Here is a 21,754-nt window from a genome sequence, read left to right as displayed (position 1 = left end):
AACCAGTTGTGCCTCTTCGATCTTCCTTATCTCCACACCAATCAGAACATGAATAGAAAATAACCATAACTTATTTGCTTTTAGAGTCTCTTCGAAATAGAATTCCATAGTTTATCGATCCTTTTAAGTATCTTAGGATTCTTCTTGCAACCTTCATGCGTGACACCTTTGGTTCATTCACGTAGTTGCTCACTAATCTGATTGAGAAACCTATATCAGGTCGATTGTTGCACACATATCTCAGAGATCCGATAATTTGTTTGAACAAAGTTGCATCGACGTTGTCTTCCTCTCCATGCTTCTCCAACTTCAAATTCGGTTCAACAGGCGAATATGCAGGAGTCAAATCATCCACCCTGAATCTCTTGAGTATCTCTTTGACATACTTTCTTTGATGTAACATCATACCTTGCTTCGACATTTGAAACTCCTTCTTCATCAACTCTTTGAACTTCGACAAGTTCTCCAAGCTATTTCCAGTTACTAACAAGTCATCGACATATAAGCAAATGATTGTTATATCTTGTGCCACAACCTGTGCATAGACACCATACTCAAACCTGCATTTGACGAATCCCAATTCGACTAAGTATGAGTCGATCTTCTTGTTCCATGTCCTAGGTGACTGCTTTAGGCCATAGAGCGTTTTGTGCAACTTATACGCTTTTCTTGTTTCCTCTTGTATCACAAATCTAGAAGGTTATGTGACATAGACTTCTTCGTCTAAGGGGTCATTCAAAAATGTTGATTTCACTTCTAAGTGAAATGTCGACCAACCTTGCTTGCATGCCAAGGCTATAACCAATCAGATAGTCTCCAATCTTGTGATAGGTGTATATACTTAAGAGTAGTCAAGTTCTGCTCTCTGAAGAAATCCTCGATCTACCAATCTCGCCTTATGTCTTGCTATTGACCCATCAACATTGTGCTTCACCTTGAACAACCACTTCACTTCGATAGCTTTTGTATGTGCCAGCAATTCGACAAACTCCCATATGGTTTTTCTTTCGATTGCTTGTAGCTCTTTGACCATAACATACTTCCACTTCATATTCTTTAAAGCCTCTATATAGTTGATTGGTTTAACACTTGCAAGTAAAGAAAAATGAACTAATTCTCCATCTAGTGTGACTTCATCATCACCAATCACTTCATAGTCTCGAAGTCTTGCTGCACAGACTCTAGTTCTTTGGGGTCTTTGACTAGTACTAGCTACACCATCTTCGATTTCGATTGTGTCGGGCATTGTCAATAACTGCTTCGACTTCGACTGGAGTACTGGCAATATCTTCGACTTCGACATCATTACTTGCTTCGTCAAAATGATATATCATCAATGGCTTGTCAATTGCATCACTAGAATTCCAGTCCCGGGAAGAATTTTCATCAATCACAGTATCTTTACTCACCAAGATCTTATGATTAATTGGATTGAGCAACTTGTATGCACCAACTTTATGATATCCTACCGGAATTATAGGTTCACTCTTGTCATCAAGCTTCCTTCTTCTAGCATTAGGAACATGCTTGTAACAAATAGAGCCAAACACCTTCAGATGACTCACTGATGACCATTTTCCATTCTAAACTTCTTCAGAAACCTTGTTTTTCAACTTCTTAGTAGGGCACGTGTTCAAAATATAGACAATAATGGGAACAACTTCACCCCATAAGGATTTTAGCAAATTCTTCTACTTCATCATACACCTCGCCATGTTCAATATGGTCTTGTTTCTTCTTTTTGCGATTCCACTATGTTGAGGCGTGTAATGAGCAGTTACCTAATGATCGATATCATGTTTCGGACATAATTCTTCAAACATCTTTGATGCATATTCACCATCTCCATCTCTTCGCAGAACTTTGATCTTCTTCTCACTCTGGTTTTTTTTAAAAGCATCTTGAATCTCTTAAAGATTTTGAATACTTCGTACTTTTGCTTGATCACAAAGATCAACAACTTTCAAATAAACGCATCAACAAACGAAACAAAATACATGTTTCCACCAATGGTATGCTCCTAAAAAGGCCCACATACATCTGAGTGTACAACTTCGAGTATGCAGGAAGATCTCATTGGCATAGTCAAAATGAAAGACTTTCTAGATTGCTTTTCGACTATGTAACCTTCACAAAGTTTGTCGGGCATCTCAAGACTTGATATACCAATTACCATATCTTGAGTAATCAGTTGATTGAGTGATCGAAAGTTCAAATGCAAAAACCTCAAAATGCCATAGCCAACTATGCTTGTGGTCGACAACAATTTTTAGACATTGTACATCAGTAGAACTGATCAGGGTTTTGAATGTCCTATTCTTTGACAAAGGAGATTTCAAGACCAAATTATTTTGAGTGTCGAACAGTTCTAAGGCCCCATCTTTCATAATCAAGGAGAAACCTTTTTCTACTAATGGTTCAACACTTAGCAGATTGCACTTCATTCTAGGTACATAGAGTACATATTTGATCATAGCTTTTCCTCCATTGCTCTTTTGAATAACTATGTCGCCAGTACCTTCTGCTTGCAATGAGCTACTATCATCAAGTTTGAACTTTATCTTCTTTAATGAGTCGAAATATGCTAACCACACTTTTTACCAGTCATGTGATGCGAGAAGCCCGAGTCGAGGCACCAGATCTTGGAGTCGGCATGGTCATCTACAAGTGCAGTCATAACCACCATATCTTTAGAATCATCTGAATCTTGCCATGCAAGGTTTGATCCTTCCTCCTTGACTTTTTTCACTCCCTTGTATTTATTAAACCAACAATTCTTGGCCAAGTGACCTCACTTTTCATAGTTATAGCAGTGCACACATATTTTCTCTTTGTCTTTCTGATATGAGTTTTCTTCTCCTCTTTTCGAGGATTCAGAAGTCGTATCATCGACCTTATGCTTTTGAGGATTCGACCAAGACTTCTGGATCTTATTATTGTCTCTTTTTCCTTTGAACTTGTTGGAACCACCGTGTTTCTTCTAATCCCGAGTCTGCAGTGCTTGTATCAAATCTTGAACCCCATTCTTTTTGACAATCCTAATCTCATGCTCCTCCAACGAACCAACCAAATCTTCCAGTTTCAAGGCTTCAAGATTGTTGGATTCTTGAATAGCTACGATAACATGATCAAAGTTAGAGATCAACGTATGCATTACCTTCTCAACTATCATCTTATCAGTTAGGGTTTCACCACAACCCTTCATGAGATGGAGGATATTTTGCATCTTCAACACATAACATGCAATCTTTTCATCTTCTCCCATCTGCAGCAATTCATACTGTCGTTGCAAAGTCAATAATTTGATGACTTTGACTTTCTCACCTCCTTAATAGTACTTGACAAGAATATCCAATGCCTCCTACCCAATTCCTTAATAGTATTTGGCTTAAGCATGTGTGTATGGTGTATTATTGTTGCAGATCTGCAATGGTATAGTTTTGTAGTAACATTGATTTATTCCATTTGCAACATGATGAGCCATGTGCATTACTTGTCATTAACTTTGTTCAATTCTGACATTGTTTTCATCATCCCATGAATTTTGACTTATGATTCACTTTGGCATGCTTGTGGTGTGCAGGTCTTGCTGCATGTGTGCATTTCCTTAATTCATGTAAGTCATTTATATGGAGGGGATCATTGGACATGCTTGAATGAGGGGTAAGGAGGATGCCAAGGTGTGATCCCAAATCCAATGCAAATTATGAGATAACATGAGGGATCTTAGGGTCAAAATTGGGGTCTTACAATATGATAAAAAGTGTAGGAGATAGGGTATAGGGAACCCCAGATTTGACCAGTTGACTTCCTCTGGTCAACCTCTTTGAACCAACTTGCAAACTTGAAGTTCTTTTGCTCTTTATGGACCATGGAGGATCATAGGTGATTGGGATGATGTATAATGAATATCCCTTGAACTTTTTTTACCAATTGTGAACTTGTCGAGGAAGTCACACAAGATACCTAGATGAATTAGGGCTTCCAAGGCAAACAAGCTCCAAACTCTTGATGCATTTTTTATCAAATTGAAAAATAAAGTACATGGGGATCCATATATGATGCTTACAACCATGGTGAATCTTTCCATGATTGATCTCTTGCATTTAGGGTTTCAAACCCTAGATATGAGGTTGATAAGGCACAGACGGACACACACACTACCTACAAAAGAAACAAAGATGTACTAGACATATTTTTTGGTATTTGGGTTGGTAAACAAAGGAAAATAAAGTATGATACAATCAAATGTTCTTGGTGATATCTCCTAATGCAAACCCAATGAATGAGGGGTAAGGAGGATACCAATGTGTGATCCCAAAGCCAATGCAAATGATGAGATAGCATGAAGGATCTTAGGGTCAAAATTAGGGTCTTATAGGCAAACTCATGTGTTCTTTATCCTTTGGACTGTGAAGTGATCCAGGTATTGGAGTGCTTTCTCTCCCGGGAGTCGAGCATCGTCATTGCCCATGACCGTGAAGACGACCACTGAGTTGAAGAGTATTTAGGTAAGGGGTAAATACTTTTTATCTTTGTTTCACTGTATGGACGTGCTCTAACGGTCTGCTATGTGCATGTGAGATGATGGGGATGCCTCTAGACAAACAACAGGAGGAATGGAACATGGTGAAACTTATTAGGTGGCCAAGATGCGCCTTCCCAAGATTCCTAGGAGGGAAAATATTTATTTTGGATTGTTAGGAAGGCAAAAGGCGAGTGTAGTGGTAAATTCATGATCATTAAGCTATGGATAAACTTAACGTCAATTAAACTAGAGTCGCCACCGCGCTTTTATTGTTTCCAAAGGAAAATGGAAAAGTATGAACGAAACCCAAAGATAAGAAGTTTTTAAATCAAAACTAATAAAATGCCAGAGATTACATGTAAGGGGGTTGGTTACACAGAGGGAAGGTGTTAGCACCCAAAGTGTCCTAGGTACTCCTAGGGAGCCTTTTTTTTATATGTACATGTTTTGGCATAAAAGATATTTGCAATAAATAGAGTGTGGGGATGAGAAAAGAATTCATTAATTATATTTTTGCATTTGACAAGACCTTCAGACTTGTGCCTACGTACCAACATAAAAATGAGGGATCAAAACCTCGTAGTTCATGGTAACAATTTCAAAGTGAGTGGATTACTTTTAACAAAAAATCAAGTTTAAAAGAGGCACAATAGGCCTAAAAGAGTTTGAATGGGTGTTAGTTCTTTTTTTGTCTTTTGAAAATATAAGTCAATATGATTAGATTCATGTACAAGTTTGATTAAGAAAAAGAGTTTGAAAATGCAATGGCATAAGGCCAAAGTTTCTAATTTGCAAAAGAGTATAAGTTTAGAAATCACAAGTAAAGAATATTTTAAAAATATGGGAGAGATTTGAAATTTAAGAAGTGGGAGGAGATGAAGAGACTAATCCTTAGCAAAATTTAAAAGTTAAGACTTGAAAAGATCTGACCAATGGGATGCAATCTGTCGCATTACGCGAAAAACCGGCGGGAAAACGAAACAACAGAGCCGCCACCGTGCGTTATTTATCCCAAAAGAGGGAAAGGAAACGCTCGAAGTAAACCTGGAAAAGACATGGTCTCGCGACCAAAGAGAGATGGGATGGGGAGTCGGTTATGCGAAGGGAAGGTATTAGCACCCCTACGCATCCGTCGTACTCGACGGGATCCACGCACAAAAGGAAGGATAAAGGTTGCTAAAACTGCTCAAACACTGCACACAAGGCTGAAAGAGACACAGAAACGACAAAAGAAACTGACTCGGCAGGATATCGCATCCTGGGCCTACGTAGTCTGTCAGGCACAAACATCAGAGTCGACGTAGTTCGGGACAGGGGGAAACGTGCTCGCTAGGATGTCGCATCCTATGCATACGTATCTTCTCGGACTAAAGAAGAATCAGAGCACCCGTAGCTCGGCTAATGCACGCCAAACAAAACCACACAGGAAACCGACTGCCAATCGCTGGACTTACGTCAGACTCCACACAAAACAGGCAAACACGGAAACCGAATGCCAATCGTTGGACTTACATCAGACTCCGAACCAACAAACACACACAGGAAACCAACTGCCAATCGTTGGACTTACGTCAGACTCCAACAAAGAAACTGGAAACCGAATGCCAATCGCTGGACTTACATCGGACTCCAACCAGAAAAGGAGAAACAACTCACACAAACAAAACAAAAGGGCGCCCGGAGAGATCTGCTCATCTCCTGCCTACGTACCTCATCTGGTATAAGGATCAGGGCGACGTAGTTCCCCTACGCAGGGAAAGAACTTCTAACCTAACCAGAGACTGGGAAATGACAAACTAGAAGGGAGACTAACTCGAGCCTAATAGTTGTCATGTAAATTCACCATGGTCCTAGGTTGAAGCTTCTATCTAACTTGCACAGGGAGCAAGCTATCCTAAACAGCACAAGCAAAGCAAACAATCACACAAATAGCACGCACTATATACAGACAAAGTGGGCTCACACAAGGTTAAGCTTTAGTCGAGGGGTCATGTCAACCTCAACAAACAAGCCGCTGTAACAAGGTGATGTTAGCTCTTAACCCTAACATTGAGAGTTAGGGTGAAGCAGATGAAATGGGAAGTGAGGGGTGTGCCTCACGACTCTTATCCTTGGCCTGGGAGAGCTTCAGACAAATGAAAGTGTGGGAGTTCAGAAAGCAGGAACTCTTCTATCCACATAACTGACACAACAGAGATCTTGGGTTAATATCCACAATGCATCAACACAAGGTGTGTGAGCAAAAGTGGATGACTCACTGAGTAGCAGGAGATGGACTACACATCTCTTGTATCTGCCAATGCCTCTTCACTTAGGAGGTCTTTGAATGTACAGGGCACAATGATAAACAAACACAAGCATTGCCTCTTAAGGAGGACTTCAGACAGGTGCCTGCCCAAGTAACAGGACAGGTCTTCCAGACTACATGAAGTCAGAGAAGTTATACCTCAATGCTCAAGCTATCAAGCAAAGCAAAAGCAAGTTCACGATGAACTTAAGCAACTAAATGTACCTGAAAACAATCCAACACAGTCAGTATTCAACTCAAATGAACTGAACAAAATTGTCACCAGTCAACTGTACACAGTCAAACAAACAAGCAAGCATTGCACAATGCACAAGCTCAACTCAAATGAGCTAAAATCCACCTACAAAACCAATCAAGGTTAGTCAACATTAAACAAATAAACCAACTCAAGCAATGTGAATCAATCCACCTAAGGCAATGCACTTCCTTAACCTGAAACCAAAACTCAACCATAAGCACAAACCACTAGGACAAGGCCTAGGGTAAAAGTGGGAGAAATAATCCAAAACAGAACATGAAAATTGACATGAATCAAATTAAACCAATCAAGAACACAATCCAAGTCGTCCCATGTCAATAGCATCAATCAATTTCATTTCACAATGCACATAAGGCAAAGCATGCAAGTTGAAAGCTCATAGAAGCAAACAGAATGAACCAATCCACATCAACTCCAAAATGATTCAATAAATCCCAAGAAAAATCATGGCTAAATAGCACCCATCACATGATCATCACACCAAAATTCAAGGCATTTGGACAAGTTTAGGCAAGGCAATTAAATTCATCAAGTCAAGACAACCAAAATAGGCTCAAATGAAGCACAATTTCATACATCCACTTAGCACAAACCTAAAACAGAATCCAAACATGATAAATGTCTCAAACCAAAGCCACAATAAACTTCAAAGTGTCTAGAATCAATGTGCAAAATTTCAAGTTCATAGGATAAACATCAAGCATTTCACAAATCTTTGAAGTTCATCACTATCCAAAAGTCCAAACATGACCAATCAGCAAAGAAAATCTCAAACAAATCCAAATTGAATCCAACAATTCCATAAAAATTCACAAGCAATCCTAACATCTAGAAGTAGCATCATGCAAAAAATCACATCAATTGGCATTGAATTGGCATGATAAAGAAAATCCACAAGTTGAGCAAGCAATGGTGTGACACACATTGTTACACCTACATTCAACAGATCATATCTCATCAACCAGAAATGGGAAAAATGCAAACTCTATACCAAAATGTCCATTAGGATGTCTATTTTAAGCATGCAAAATTTCACAATCATTAGATTAAAATCCATCATTTCATGAAGCTTTTGGCAAGATAGGTCAAGAAAGCACATACATACACAATCCCTAAGCCAAAACAAAATTCATGCATGCACAAATTCTGGAAAAAATCTCATAAAATACTAGGGATCATGAGGAATACAGTGCAAAAAATCCCAAGCCAATTGGATGATTAATCATGAAGTTATGCATTTTTGAAATGAATGAAAAAAATTAAAATCAATGAAGCACATAGCATGAATAGCATGTAATGAAAATGCAAAGGCAAAATTTGGAAACGTCCGAAGCCAAGGATCGATCCGTGTTAGGATTTGAATTTGGCGCTTTCAATGAAACGCGTCGTTTCATTAAAGCCTCGGTGGTAAGGCTTATGCGCTCAGAACCAATCGAAATGCCACTCAATGTCCAGCGTGGACCAATGCATGGTCATAAACAACAAATTACATGCAAAATGTGCTAATGAGAATCAAATCACTTTCTGGAAACAAAAACCTAAAACCTTCATACGTGTTCATCAACATTCATAGGCTCAAGAACAAATTTGCGCAGAAATCAAAAACTCTTATATCATTGGAATCCTCTTCTAATGTACATCACTAATCTAAGATCAATTCAACCTAATTCTCAATAACATGTCTGGATCGAGCAAAAGAAATTTCATGTATCAAACTTAAATTCAACATATCTTGCTCGTTTCTTGATGAAAATACATGATACAAAGCTCAGTGCAATCAGTGATCCAAGATCTACAACATGCATATCATGATTTCAAGAATTACAAGATTCGAATCCTAACCTTCAAAGAGATGCAGAACTGGATTTGTAGTTTTCAGGCCTTGCAATGTCCAAACAGTTGCTCTCCAATGCTCATGTGAATGAATAAATGAATGTTGATAGCTTAATTGTGCTTGATGTTGCTCAAATCCTCAACTGCCATGAATGGAAGCTTGCTTCAACAGTTCCAAAATATGCACGAAAATGATGGATTCTTGCTTCCAAAAGGTTCAATTATGCTTGTGGATCAATGATTGATCAAGAGCAAAGCAATGTTTGTGAAGAATTTGGATGAAAAAGTGAGAAAAAGTTTGAGAGCACCATGAAGAAAAAGTTTCAGATCTGGAAATTATGCCAAGTTAATCAAGTTTCTGTTATGATTATGCTATATAAATGTGCTGCTAATGATACTCTTAATCACAATTAGCCAAAATGCCAAGGATTAAGTGAAATGAATGTTTATGCAAAAAATGGCCAAAGTACCCTCATGCATGAAGACCAATGCTACAGTACACAGTTTGCATGGGAAAATCACTTCAAATATGCTTTTGGACCAAATGCAAGTGCTAGCAAGTGAAAACAATGCATATTTTTCAAATTAGACTTTTCCCTCCAAAATTCAAATGCAAATGCCAAAATTTGTATGATCAAAATGCATGATATGTGATGCTTGTATTGGATAATACATGTCAAAACAAGAAGGTTGCAAAAAGAACCACTTCATTTGGCCTTTTGGTTCAAAAGTTATGCACTTGTGAAGTTCAAATTCCATTGACAATGATTGATCCATAACTTTTCAACCATACATGAGAAATTCTTGTTCTTGGACTTTTTGGAAAGGTGAGAGCAAGATCTTCAACTTTCATGTTGGACAAAATTTCATTTGAAGCTTTCTTGGTGATGTAATCTTGAGGAGAAGACCTTTCCATTTTTGGCAATTTCAAATTACAGGTCACTTACTATTTTTGGAAACTTTTCATCTGACCTCAAATTCTTCATTGTTGATGTTTGCAATGTCAAATGAGACTTGTATGGACATGAATGAGGCATCTCTAACCATCTCCCACCTTCAAATCCATGATTGAACTGACAGTTGACTTTTGTTGACTTTCTAGGGTTTCAGATGAATTGCATCTTGACTGATGATCTCTGAGCATCCAACCCTTGGCCAAACTACTTCAAAATGATCCATAGGTCACATGAATTCTATGAACCAACCTTAGGGCTTTGCTTCAATAGGAAATGCACTTGCTTGCTTGCACAACTGGATCTCCTGACCAGTCTTGACTGATGACTTGCACTAGGCAATGGACAATGCAATGCTATGCAGTGGACAATGCTAATGTTAATGACCTAAACATGAAAATGTATATACAAAATGGGAGGTGCAAATTTGAGGTGCTACAGCTGCCCCTATTCAATCAACTGGGAACCCGAACGGATGAGAGCAATGGCTGTCAGACTTTCAGGGTAAACAGGGATTGAATACCGAAGAACCATAGAAATTTGCACTCTGAGGGGATCCAACAGTAACCTCAACTGGGATCTGACGTTTATTACTGGGGTTTTTTTTTCCAAGGTACAGTCACATCCAGACATCGAAAGACGATGAATGGGAATAGAAATCACAACCAGACGTCAACGGACGACCAGGAAAAACTCAACGTTTATCGAAACCAACGGAGAGGTAACCAGACATTTAATGAATGACTGGGGAAGATACAACCATACGTCAACGGACGAAATGGGAAACACTCAACGTTTACCAAAACCAACGGAGAGGTAACTCTACTGGGACGACCAGGAAAAACTCGACGTTTACCAAAACCAACAGAGAGGTGACCAGACATCAACGGATGAATGGGAAGACTCGACCAGACGTCAACGGACGAACGGGAGAAGCTCGACGTTTATCGACACCAACGGAGAAGGAGAAGCTCGACGTTTATCGACACCAACAGAGAAAGGTGACCAGACATTAATGAATGACTGGGAAAGAAAGCAATACATCTAGATGTCAACGGACAACTAGGAAAAACTCGACATTTATCGAAACCAACGGAGAGGTAACTCTACTGGGGACGACCAGGAAAAACTCGACGTTTACCGAAACCAACGGAGAGGTAACCCTACTGGGGAAGAAATACATCTAGATGTCAACGGACAACTAGGAAAAACTCGACGTTTATCGAAACCAACAGAGAGGTAGCTCGCTGGGGATCAAGGTCATGACAGGGAGCAGACAAGAAGGAACACCAAGGATACCAGGTTGTAGGCATGAAACAGGTGACCGACCAAAGCGTGAATTGGTTTGTATTCCAAAACACTCATCATCCTGAAGAGGGCTAGAAAAGCGATCTTGTTAGAGGAAGGACATTCGATTCCACAAGGAATACGAATCTTACTCAGTTGGGGAAACACGAAGGGTTCAACCAAAGAGTGCATGAGATGTATTATCTATAGCCGTCAAAACGTAGATAATACACTCGCATGGAAGATTATCCATAACCGGTTTGTAGGTTGTTAAAAGATAAATCGACCGAAAAAGTGAATTGGTTTGTGTTTCAAAACACTCAACATCCTGAAGAGAGCGAAGGCAAACTTGTTAAAGGATGGACATTCAATTCCACGAGGAATATGAATCTTACTCGACTGGGAAACAAAACTTCGACCAAAGAGCGCATGAGATATATTATCTATAGCCGTCAAAACGTAGATAATACACTCGCATGGAAGATTATCCATAACCGGTTTGTAGGTTGTTAAAGGATAAATCGACCGAAATAGAAAGGCATCGGGATACCGAGACTGGGTATGCAAAGATGACCAATCAAAAGGGGAAACCACAAACATTACCAACAGACGGTGAATGAAAGAGGACCCGCTGGGGATAAAGTTGCTTACTCGGAGCAAATATCCGAAAGGTGAAAGGAATACCAATACCGAAACTGGATAATGATAACCACAAAGAGGGGATTACATCTACCGGTTAGTAGGTAGAAGACCACAAAGATAGGACTTACAACTACCGGTTAGTGGGTAGAAGCCAACAACTTCTGCTGAGGAACAGAGTGAGGAAAAAGGATTTATAACTACCAGGTAGTAGGTAGAAGACCGCAAAGGTAGGACTTACAACTGCTGGTTTGTAGGCAGAGGCCACAAATTCCACTGAGGATAAGATGAATGAGTGCCGGTTAGTGAGCAACTATTCATTTATACCACAGGGAAGCACAAGAAACAGCCACAAGGAAGCCAATTTAGGATCGATCCAAAAAGGCATACTGAATCAAGACTCGTCCTAATGAGGAAAGAACTCAATAGGGAAAACCCATCCCATTATGTGTAGGGAGGGAACGGAAACAACCGTCATCCACGAGGATATAACTCAGTGGGGAGCGCAGAAGGAATTGACAGACACTTTCTGCTTAAGGGGTCGACTCTATATGGAGAGATCAGACACACCCACATCTACTAGGGGGAGATCTACTAGGGAGATCTGTAACACCAATAGCAAGAGACAACCATCAACAGATACACGGCCAAGATGCCCCATGAATACCTTAATGCTATGATTATGCATGTATGCATTATGCATGATGAATGTATGATGAATACTGACGAACAGACATGTTAACACACATAGGTCCAGGAATCAACCATCCGGTGCTACTCTTCCAGAGGGAAGGCCAAAGTCACCAAAGAGCACAGAAGACCTGCTGGAGACTGGGACGTCAGGGAACAACATCATCCTGCAGGGGAGGAAGGCCACAATAGGCTTCCGGAGGGATCATCAATCACAACCGGAGAGAAGAGTTCAATATACAGGCAGACACGCCACAACAACAACTCATGCTGGAGATCAGAGATACCAAGAAGCAACGAGATCTCTGATGAAGATAGACAGGCATTGATAAAGCTCATCATGCCAACAACTCCGCTAAGGAATCTATCCGAGGGAATGCCGGATTACTGGGATGTCAATCCACCAAGTACCAAATCTTCCAAGGACAAGCACCCATGCCGGGGGGAGGAGAAGACTGCTCTGTTGGAGAGACGAAAGTTGAAGTCTTCAATAAACACTCTGCTTGGGAACTGGCCCACAAAAGTGTTCCAACAACAAACTGCCTGGGGATGCCCCACGATCGGGCTCAAACAACACTCTACTAGGGATGCACCACAATAGGGCTAACAGGGATTTGGAGGCAGAATTCTGCACTGCCGGGGACATGAAGATGAACAATTTCAACCAACACTGCACTGAGAAACCTCGCTGAGGAGAAACCATAAGAGGTTCTACAGGAAAAAGATACAGTTATACTCGAGATACGAACAAATGTCTTACCTGTTCGTAATCATACCACCCTTGGGAGAGCACTGCGGATCTCCTAAGTATCCTTCCATCATTGTGAATGTTCACTTTGTTTAAGAACAATTTTTGAAAAATTTGTTTATTTTGAAAACAATGATACTTTATCAATTAAAACATGCAAAACATTTGTTGAGTTGAAACAAATAAGAGTGCAAATAATTGGATAAAAGCTCAAATTGATGTGATGGAATGGTAGTCTGCAAAGGGCGAGACTCCATAGATCTGTACAAGTTTGAAATCGGTGATATATATTGGAAGAGGGCTACATTGAACATAATGACCTTTTCTCTACCATTCCGAATTTCGATGTATTCAAAGCTTCAGTCGACGACGAATCGAGAATCCCTGACGAATGACAGATGTAGAGCACAGTCTTGTCAGGATGCAGTTACTTGTCAAACCCCTAACTTTTGCCTAGATTGCCCCAGTGTGAGGTGCTCAATCCAGCGGGATGCAAATTCTTTTTTTTCAATGTCTCTAACTTTTGCCTGGATCGCCCTTTCGGGTTTTCAATCCACTGAGACGCTCCTTTTTTCCTAAGTCGCCCTTTGGGGTGTTCGACTTAGCGAGCTATTTTGCTTTTTTTTTTTGTTTTAGGTGAAGTATTTCTTGACTGCATCTGGATTCACAGGACGAGTGAACTTCTCCATCCATTGTTGTAAGTGTCAGAACACTACCTGAAAAGGCTCCCTTGACAACATATGGACATTCATAGCTTGGGGTTCACTTGCCCCTGGAATAGGGCGCGAAAGACAAGACTTTCTTGAGCACAAGGTCACCTTCTCGGAACACACGAGGCTTGACCTTCTTATCGCATGCTTTCTTCATTCTCTGCTGATGTAACTGACCATGACACATGGCAGTTAATCTCTTCTTTTCGATCAGATTCACTTGGTCGTAACGACTCTGAATCCATTCAGCATCAGTTAACTTGGGACTTTGAGGGTGCTATTTTTCTTTTGCTTCTTTCTTCCTTTTTCTTTCTTTTGATTTGGATTTCTTTTGATTTCTTTTGATTTTGCACCCTCCTCTTTTTTCTCTCTTTTTTTTTTTTTTTTTTTGGATTTTGTAATGCCCCAGTTGGCTGTTCTACTGATTCTCGAGATGCAGCTGAGTGATCTTCTTTTCTTGCTCAAGAAGTCGGGAAATCTCGTCAGGAATCCCTTCAACATCATCTTCACTACGCCAAAAACTGGAATAGACAGCGCACCTTAGAGGGCGCTTTATTACAAAAGCGCTCTCTAAAGTGAAGCGAAAAAATAAGGAGCAATAGACAGCGCACTTTAGAGGGCGCTTTTGTAATAAAGCGCCCTCTAAGGTGAAGCGAAAAAATAAGGAGGAGATAGAGGGACAACAATACATGGCGCTTTTTAGAAAGCGCCCTCTAAGGTTACCCTTAGAGGGCGCTTTTAATAAAGCGCTGTTATAAGTCCATGTGCATTTCCAGCTTATAAAGCGCTTCTGGAAAGCCTTAGAGAGCGCTTCCATAAGCGCCCTCTAAGGTGAAGCGAAAAAATAAGGAGGAGATACCTTAGAGGGCGCTTGTAATAAAGCGTTGTTATAAGTCCATGTGCATTTCCAACTTATAAAGCGCTTCTGGAAAGCCTTAGAGAGCGCTTCCATAAGCGCCCTCTTAGGCCCCCTTTAGAGGGCGCTTTTTTTCCACAAGCGCCCTCTAAGGTCCCCTTTAGTAAACATTAAAATTATAACATACTGCGCGTTTTGTTATTTCACTCTCTGTTATTTTCGTTCTTTTTCACGTTAGGGTTCTAAGGCGTTTTCCTTCCACCTCTGTTAGATCTACATTATTACTGCGCGTTTCATCCTTCTACCAATCAAAGGTACACGATGCATACATTATTACTTTTACTATTGCTTTGTTTTAGCTTTGCCCAATTTCAGTTTTATGTTATTGTTTTACTATTGCTTTGTTTTAGCTGCGCGTTTACTATTGCTTTGTTTTAGCTTTGTTTTAGCGCATGCAATGGGACTACATTACCCAGTAGTTAGGGTTATACGACCTATGAACATCTGATTTTGTGTCAACACCAGTATCATTAGAAACCTAGGTCCGAATGTGTTTGAACTCTTCTGAAATTGTTTTTTATTTATTCTAATTAGTAATGGATAATACATGGATGTCTTCCAATCGATTGTCGAGAGAGTACGAGAATGGGGTATCAGAATTCGTTAAGTTTGCCGTTGCGCACGCCGAAGACCCCAGTAGAATGATATGTCCTTGCTTGGGTTGTTGTTATGGGAAACGGGTTGACGCAGTTCAGTTGACATCGCATCTAATGAGGCATGGAATTGATCGAAGTTATACATGTTGGAATTTGCATGGTGAGAAAAGTAACGAGAATGTTGAACCGGGTGATAGTACGACCTATGCCTCAAACTATAGTGGCGCAGATACATACGATTGTGATCGAGTTGAAGAGATTGCAGAAGCACTTGAAGGAGATCTTAAGGATTGTCCCGAAATGTTTGAGAGGTTGGTAAGTGATGCAGAGAAACCTTTGTATGATGGTTGCACTAAATTCACAAGATTGTCTGCGGTATTAAAGTTGTACAACTTAAAGGCGGGCAATGGATGGTCGGATAAAAGTTTCACAAAGTTATTAGCCCTTTTGAAAGATATGCTTCCTGAGGATAATGTTCTTCCCAATCGAACATATGAGACCAAAAAGATGTTGTGCTATATTGGCATGAGCTATGATAAGATACATGCATGTCCAAACGATTGCGTTTTGTTTCGAAATGAGTATGCATCGTTAAATGAGTGTCCTAAATGCGGTGTCTCGCGATTTAAGAACAAGTTGTCTCCAGCAAAAGTCTTGTGGTATTTTCCTGTTATTCCGAGATTTAGACGCATGTTTCGTAGTGAAACCGATTCAAGACACTTGACCTGGCATGCAGATGAAAGAATTATAGATGGAAAGTATCGACATCCGGCAGATTCACCACAGTGGTTGAAAATTGATAATGATTATCCTGAATTTGGAGAAGAATCAAGAAACCTTCGCTTGGCATTATCTACTGATGGAATGAACCCACACGGTATCCAGAGTATCTCACACAGTACATGGTCTGTGATTATTATGATTTATAACCTACCTCCATGGCTATGTATGAAGCGTAAGTACATGATGTTGTCTATGTTGATTTCTGGACCTAAACAACCAAGGAATGACATAGATGTGTACTTGAAGCCCTTAATCGAAGATTCAAATGATTCATATATTAGAAATGATCATAATGAGGGTATTTGGATCAATCCAACCGTCCGTGTTGTTAAGAGACATGTAGAACATATTCCAACCAAGAAAAGAAAGAGAACTTAGTGAAAACGGTACAGGTCAAATGATTTTAATTGTGCTCTTTATTACAGGTAAAATGACTTTTATGATTTTAATTGTTTTTACATTTGTCATCTGATTTTAATTGTTTTCTTTATTGCAGGTAAAATGGCTATTATGAAGTCAATCATTCGTGCAAGGGGCAAGGGATACTCGAAAGTATCAATTGATATTTGTTTAGATGGAGATGTTCCATTGTCGTCAAGCCTCATTCGCGTAGATGATGATGCTGGATATTTGAAAGTATCCCTCTATGACAATGGAACATGTCCATCTAAACAAATATCAATTCTATCTTCAAAAGATAAGAGACAAAAAATATAAGGGGATTACGCAGCAAATCGAGTCAGTTGCATAAAAAAAAAAAGGTATAAACACAATTATATGATATTTATGCATAGAAAATGTTAATTCTTGATCTTATACATCACCTAACTAATTTTATGATATTTTAGGTTCATGCTATTGATATTGAACAAAAAGAGGTTGTTGCTAAGAAGACTGCTGCTAGCAAAAAAAACATACATCTCAAAGATGCTTTTGCTACTTAGTTTTATTTCTTTTTAAGTTATGAATTGGTTGTATATAGAATCTTTAGAAGTTAAACGATTATATATCAGTGGATTGTTGTATATGTATGGATTGTTGTATATAAGGCTTGTTGAATGCAATGTGTGAAAAAGGGCTTCAAATTATATAGTTTTGGGTGTACTGCTTCAATATACAGGTTGTCTAAAATAAATAAATAAATATAGCACTTTTTAAAAAAAAAATTTAAATAACCACCCACTTTAGAGGGCGCTTTTTTAAAAAAACGCCCTCTAAAGTGGAAACATTTAAGGGTTTAGAGGGCGCTTTTACTGGAAAGCGCCCTCTAAACCCTTAAACGTTTCCACTTTAGAGGGCGCTTTCTAGTAAAAACGCCCTCTAAACCCTTAAATGTTTCCACTTTAGAGGGCGCTTTTTTTAAAAAGCACCCTCTAAAGTGGCCCTTAAAGGGCTTAAAGAGCCACTTTAGACAGCGCTTTCACTAGGAAAAAAAGCGCTGTCTTTATCTATGCCAGCGCCAGATTAGAGGGCGCTTTAAAGCGCTGTTATAGGCCAAAAAAAGCGCCCTCTTTTCCCTTATTTGGCGTAGTGCTTCTTCCGCTTCGAATACAGGGAATTCAAAATTGGGAGATGACGTCGGATCATTATGTTCAATGGGTTTAAGAAACAACCTGCATAATGATTTCGATATGAAAAGCTTTTTGGAAAACAAACAAGACAATCGTTATGCAGATGAAAAGATTGCTTTTATTCTTGTTTTTAGGGTTTTTTGTGATCACCAATTTCATGCAAAAAGCGAAAAGGGAAAACAAATGGAAAAACAAATGTTTTAACATGCTTTTATTTGAATGAAAATATCATTGCACAAAATGTTGCCAACAATGTCATCACTTCTCCTTTTGGCATGGGAGAAGGGTTTTCAAACAAAGTGATTATTACTCTGACTTATGAACAACTGTAGGAACGCCCACAGTGACCCAATTGTGATAGATCCCTCCAAGGATGACAAATGTCAGTATCCTTTGCATCAGCAGCTTCCGCTTTGACTGGCGTGAACAAAACCTTCACTCTTGAACAACCCTTTTTCGTTGGAGACCTCAGAAGGAAAGTCAACGCCAGCCCGGGACTTGTTATCTTCACACTTGATTAACATGGGGACCTAAGTCCTCGAAGCTCAGAATACCTGATCTTATAAGGTCCTGCACCTTACTTTTCAACTGAAAGCAGCTTTCCACATCATGACCAGGAGCACCCGAATGATACACACAATGCTGATCAGGTCTATACCACCACCGAGGGTTGACGGGTATAGCCGGCGGGTCTCTGGGAGTAATCAAGTTCCGCTCTATCAAAGAGGGATACAGCTCTGTGTACGACATAGGAATCGGGTCAAAAATGATCTTCTTCCTCTCATTACTTGTACTAGCTTGATTACCAATGTGAGGCTGGTAAGCCTGCTGCTGAGGACGAGGTTTTTGATGTTGATATTGCTGAGCTGGCCTTCTCTGCTGTTGGGGTTGAGTTGCTGGAATAGTCACAGCAGCAGCCTGACGATACTGTCCTTTGTTCACATTCCTCCGACGATGCACAACATTTGTTTCACTTTCTCCCCTTTTGGGTGCCCAGAGGATGGCTTTTTAGAATTCGAAGAACTTGAAGAGCCATAATCTTGAATCTTTCCTGCTTTGATAAGGCTCTCAGTCCTCTCCCCACAGACAACAACATCAGAAAAGCTACTGAACGGGCAACTCCCCATGCGGTCCATGAACACACCCTGCAAGGTCCCGATGAACATGTCAGTCAGCTCCCTCTCCAACATCGGAGGTTGCACTCTTGCGGCTAGCTCACGCCATCTCTGGGCGTACTCTTTGAAGCTCTCACCAGATTTCTGACACAAGCTCTGCAGTTGAGTTCGGCTCGGCGCCATGTCCATGTTATGTTTGTACTGCCTCAAGAAGGCTTCACCAAGATCTTTCCAGCCTCTGACTGATTCTTTCTTCAGATCCATGTACCAGTCCAAAGACGCTCCAGACAAACTGTCTAGGAAAAAGTACATCCACATCTTCTCATCGTCAGTGTATGCTGAGATTTTCCTGTAGTAAGCCTGTACATGAGTGCGAGGACATGAAGTACCGTTGTATTTGTCAAAAGATGGCGCTTTGAATTTGTAAGGGATCCTCAGCCCATCAACCAAACCCATATCCGTTACATCGAAGCCCAAAGAGTTTTGACACTCCATGGCACGGATTTTCTCAGCAAGGGCATCCACTTTTCTGTTCCTCTCTTCAGTTCTCACAACTTCATCATCATCACTGAGGAGAGTGAACATGTCCTCCTGCCGGTCAACCAACGGAGCAGGATGGCGAACTGGAGCACGGGTTGCTCTGACATTAGCAGTCTCTGGAGCAATAGGTTGTCCATTGATCCTGATACCCCTCAACTCATCACCCACAACATAATTATTAACGGGAGCAACAGCGACATTCTCATGAACGGGGACACCCACTGGTGAAGCACGATTGGACGGCGGAATCACGGCTTCCTGTCTCTGGGCTAAGGCCCGCAGCTCCTCTTGCCCCTGGACAACCCCTTGCATCATCGTCATAAACTGGGCCATGTTTGCCCTCATCTCAGCCAACTCTGCCTGAACCTGATCCATACTTCTCTGATGGTTGAGTCTGGTTGAGTAACGGTATGGACGACGATCAGCAATCCTGTCCCAGTCAGGAACCAGAGTGAGAAGTCTCTCCCAAACATGTCTGTAATGCAAGGATGATATGTGCATGATATGCGCGTGATGCGGATGTTATTTTATCATGAATGATCCTGAAAAGGATATGCACATGCGGGTTAACTTTTTTCTTTTTTCCATGCATTATTATTTTTTTTGAAAATAAACATGCTATGATGCAAATGATGCGAACATGACTGGTCGGGCTATGCATCTTGGAGCACAGGATCAGAGCTTCAGCTTGAACTCGGAACCACAATTCATCTGAAACCCAAAGTCATCTGATAAACTGTCATCTGAAGAACCAAGAGTCACCAACAGGATCACAAGTCACCAACAAGTCACCGACCAGTCACCAACTGTACCTGTAATAATGATCATTCCCTCCCCACTCACGGGTGTCATCTAGGCCAGGGTAAGGTCGAGAGAAACGCAGGATAAACAACCCTTTCAAGAATATCATCCTGTGCACACCCGATGTATGCACCGATAATACCCCATCAGAGTCTGAACTGCTCGTGATATCAATGTTCCGCTAAGTGGCGCATACCACCCGCTTCCCATGAATCACTCTATTCCTAGGTTTCCTAGATTTCACTCATAGCCTGGGTATTGGGACTTTTACCTCGAGTAACTCCCACCCCAACAGAGAGACAAACACAGCACAGCCAGATGCACAGATGAAAATGAATGAATGCAAACATTAATGCACACATAAATGCAAACAATAAATAACTGAATGCAATAAATGAAACAGCAAACAGCAACCAAAACCCTAACCTAGAGAGCGCTAGGAGAGACTCGCTTAGGGAAGATGGACCAGCAAGAGGTCAACTTCTCATTTTCCCCAGCAGAGTCTCCAGCTATCGCATTACGCGAAAAACCGGCGGGAAAACGAAACAACAGAGCCGCCACCGTGCGTTATTTATCCCAAAAGAGGGAAAGGAAACGCTCGAAGTAAACCTGGAAAAGACATGGTCTCGCGACCAAAGAGAGAAGGGATCGGGAGTCGGTTATGCGAAGGGAAGGTATTAGCACCCCTACGCATCCGTCGTACTCGACGGGATCCACGCACAAAAGGAAGGATAAAGGTTGCTAAAACTGCTCAAACACTGCACACAAGGTTGAAAGAGACACAGAAACGACAAAAGAAACTGACTCGGCAGGATATCGCATCCTGGGCCTACATAGTCTGTCAGGCACAGACATCAGAGTCGACGTAGTTCGGGACAGGGGGAAACGTGCTCGCTAGGATGTCGCATCCTATGCATACGTATCTTCTCGGACTAAAGAAGAATCAGAGCACCCGTAGCTCGGCTAACGCACGCCAAACAAAACCACACAGGAAACCGTCTGCCAATCGCTGGACTTACGTCAGACTCCACACAAAACAGGCAAACACGGAAACCGAATGCCAATCGCTGGACTTACATCAGACTCCGAACCAACAAACACACACAGGAAACCAACTGCCAATCACTGGACTTACGTCAGACTCCAACAAAGAAACTGGAAACCGAATGCCAATCGCTGGACTTACATCGGACTCCAACCAGAAAAGGAGAAACAACTCACACAAACAAAACAAAAGGGCGCCCGGAGAGGTCTGCTCATCTCCTGCCTACGTACCTCATCTGGTATGAGGATCAGGGCGACGTAGTTCCCCTACGCAGGGAAAGAACTTCTAACCTAACCAGAGACTGGGAAATGACAAACTAGAAGGGAGACTAACTCGAGCCTAATAGTTTTCATGTAAATTCACCATGGTCCTAGGTTGAAGCTTTTATCTAACTTGCACAGGGAGCAAGCTATCCTAAACAGCACAAGCAAA

This window comes from Lathyrus oleraceus, chromosome 5 (genome assembly GCF_024323335.1).
Source record: "Lathyrus oleraceus cultivar Zhongwan6 chromosome 5, CAAS_Psat_ZW6_1.0, whole genome shotgun sequence".
NCBI lineage: Eukaryota > Viridiplantae > Streptophyta > Magnoliopsida > Fabales > Fabaceae > Lathyrus > Lathyrus oleraceus.
The sequence above is the reverse complement of the archived record's forward strand: the minus strand, read 5'-3'. Positions refer to the sequence as shown.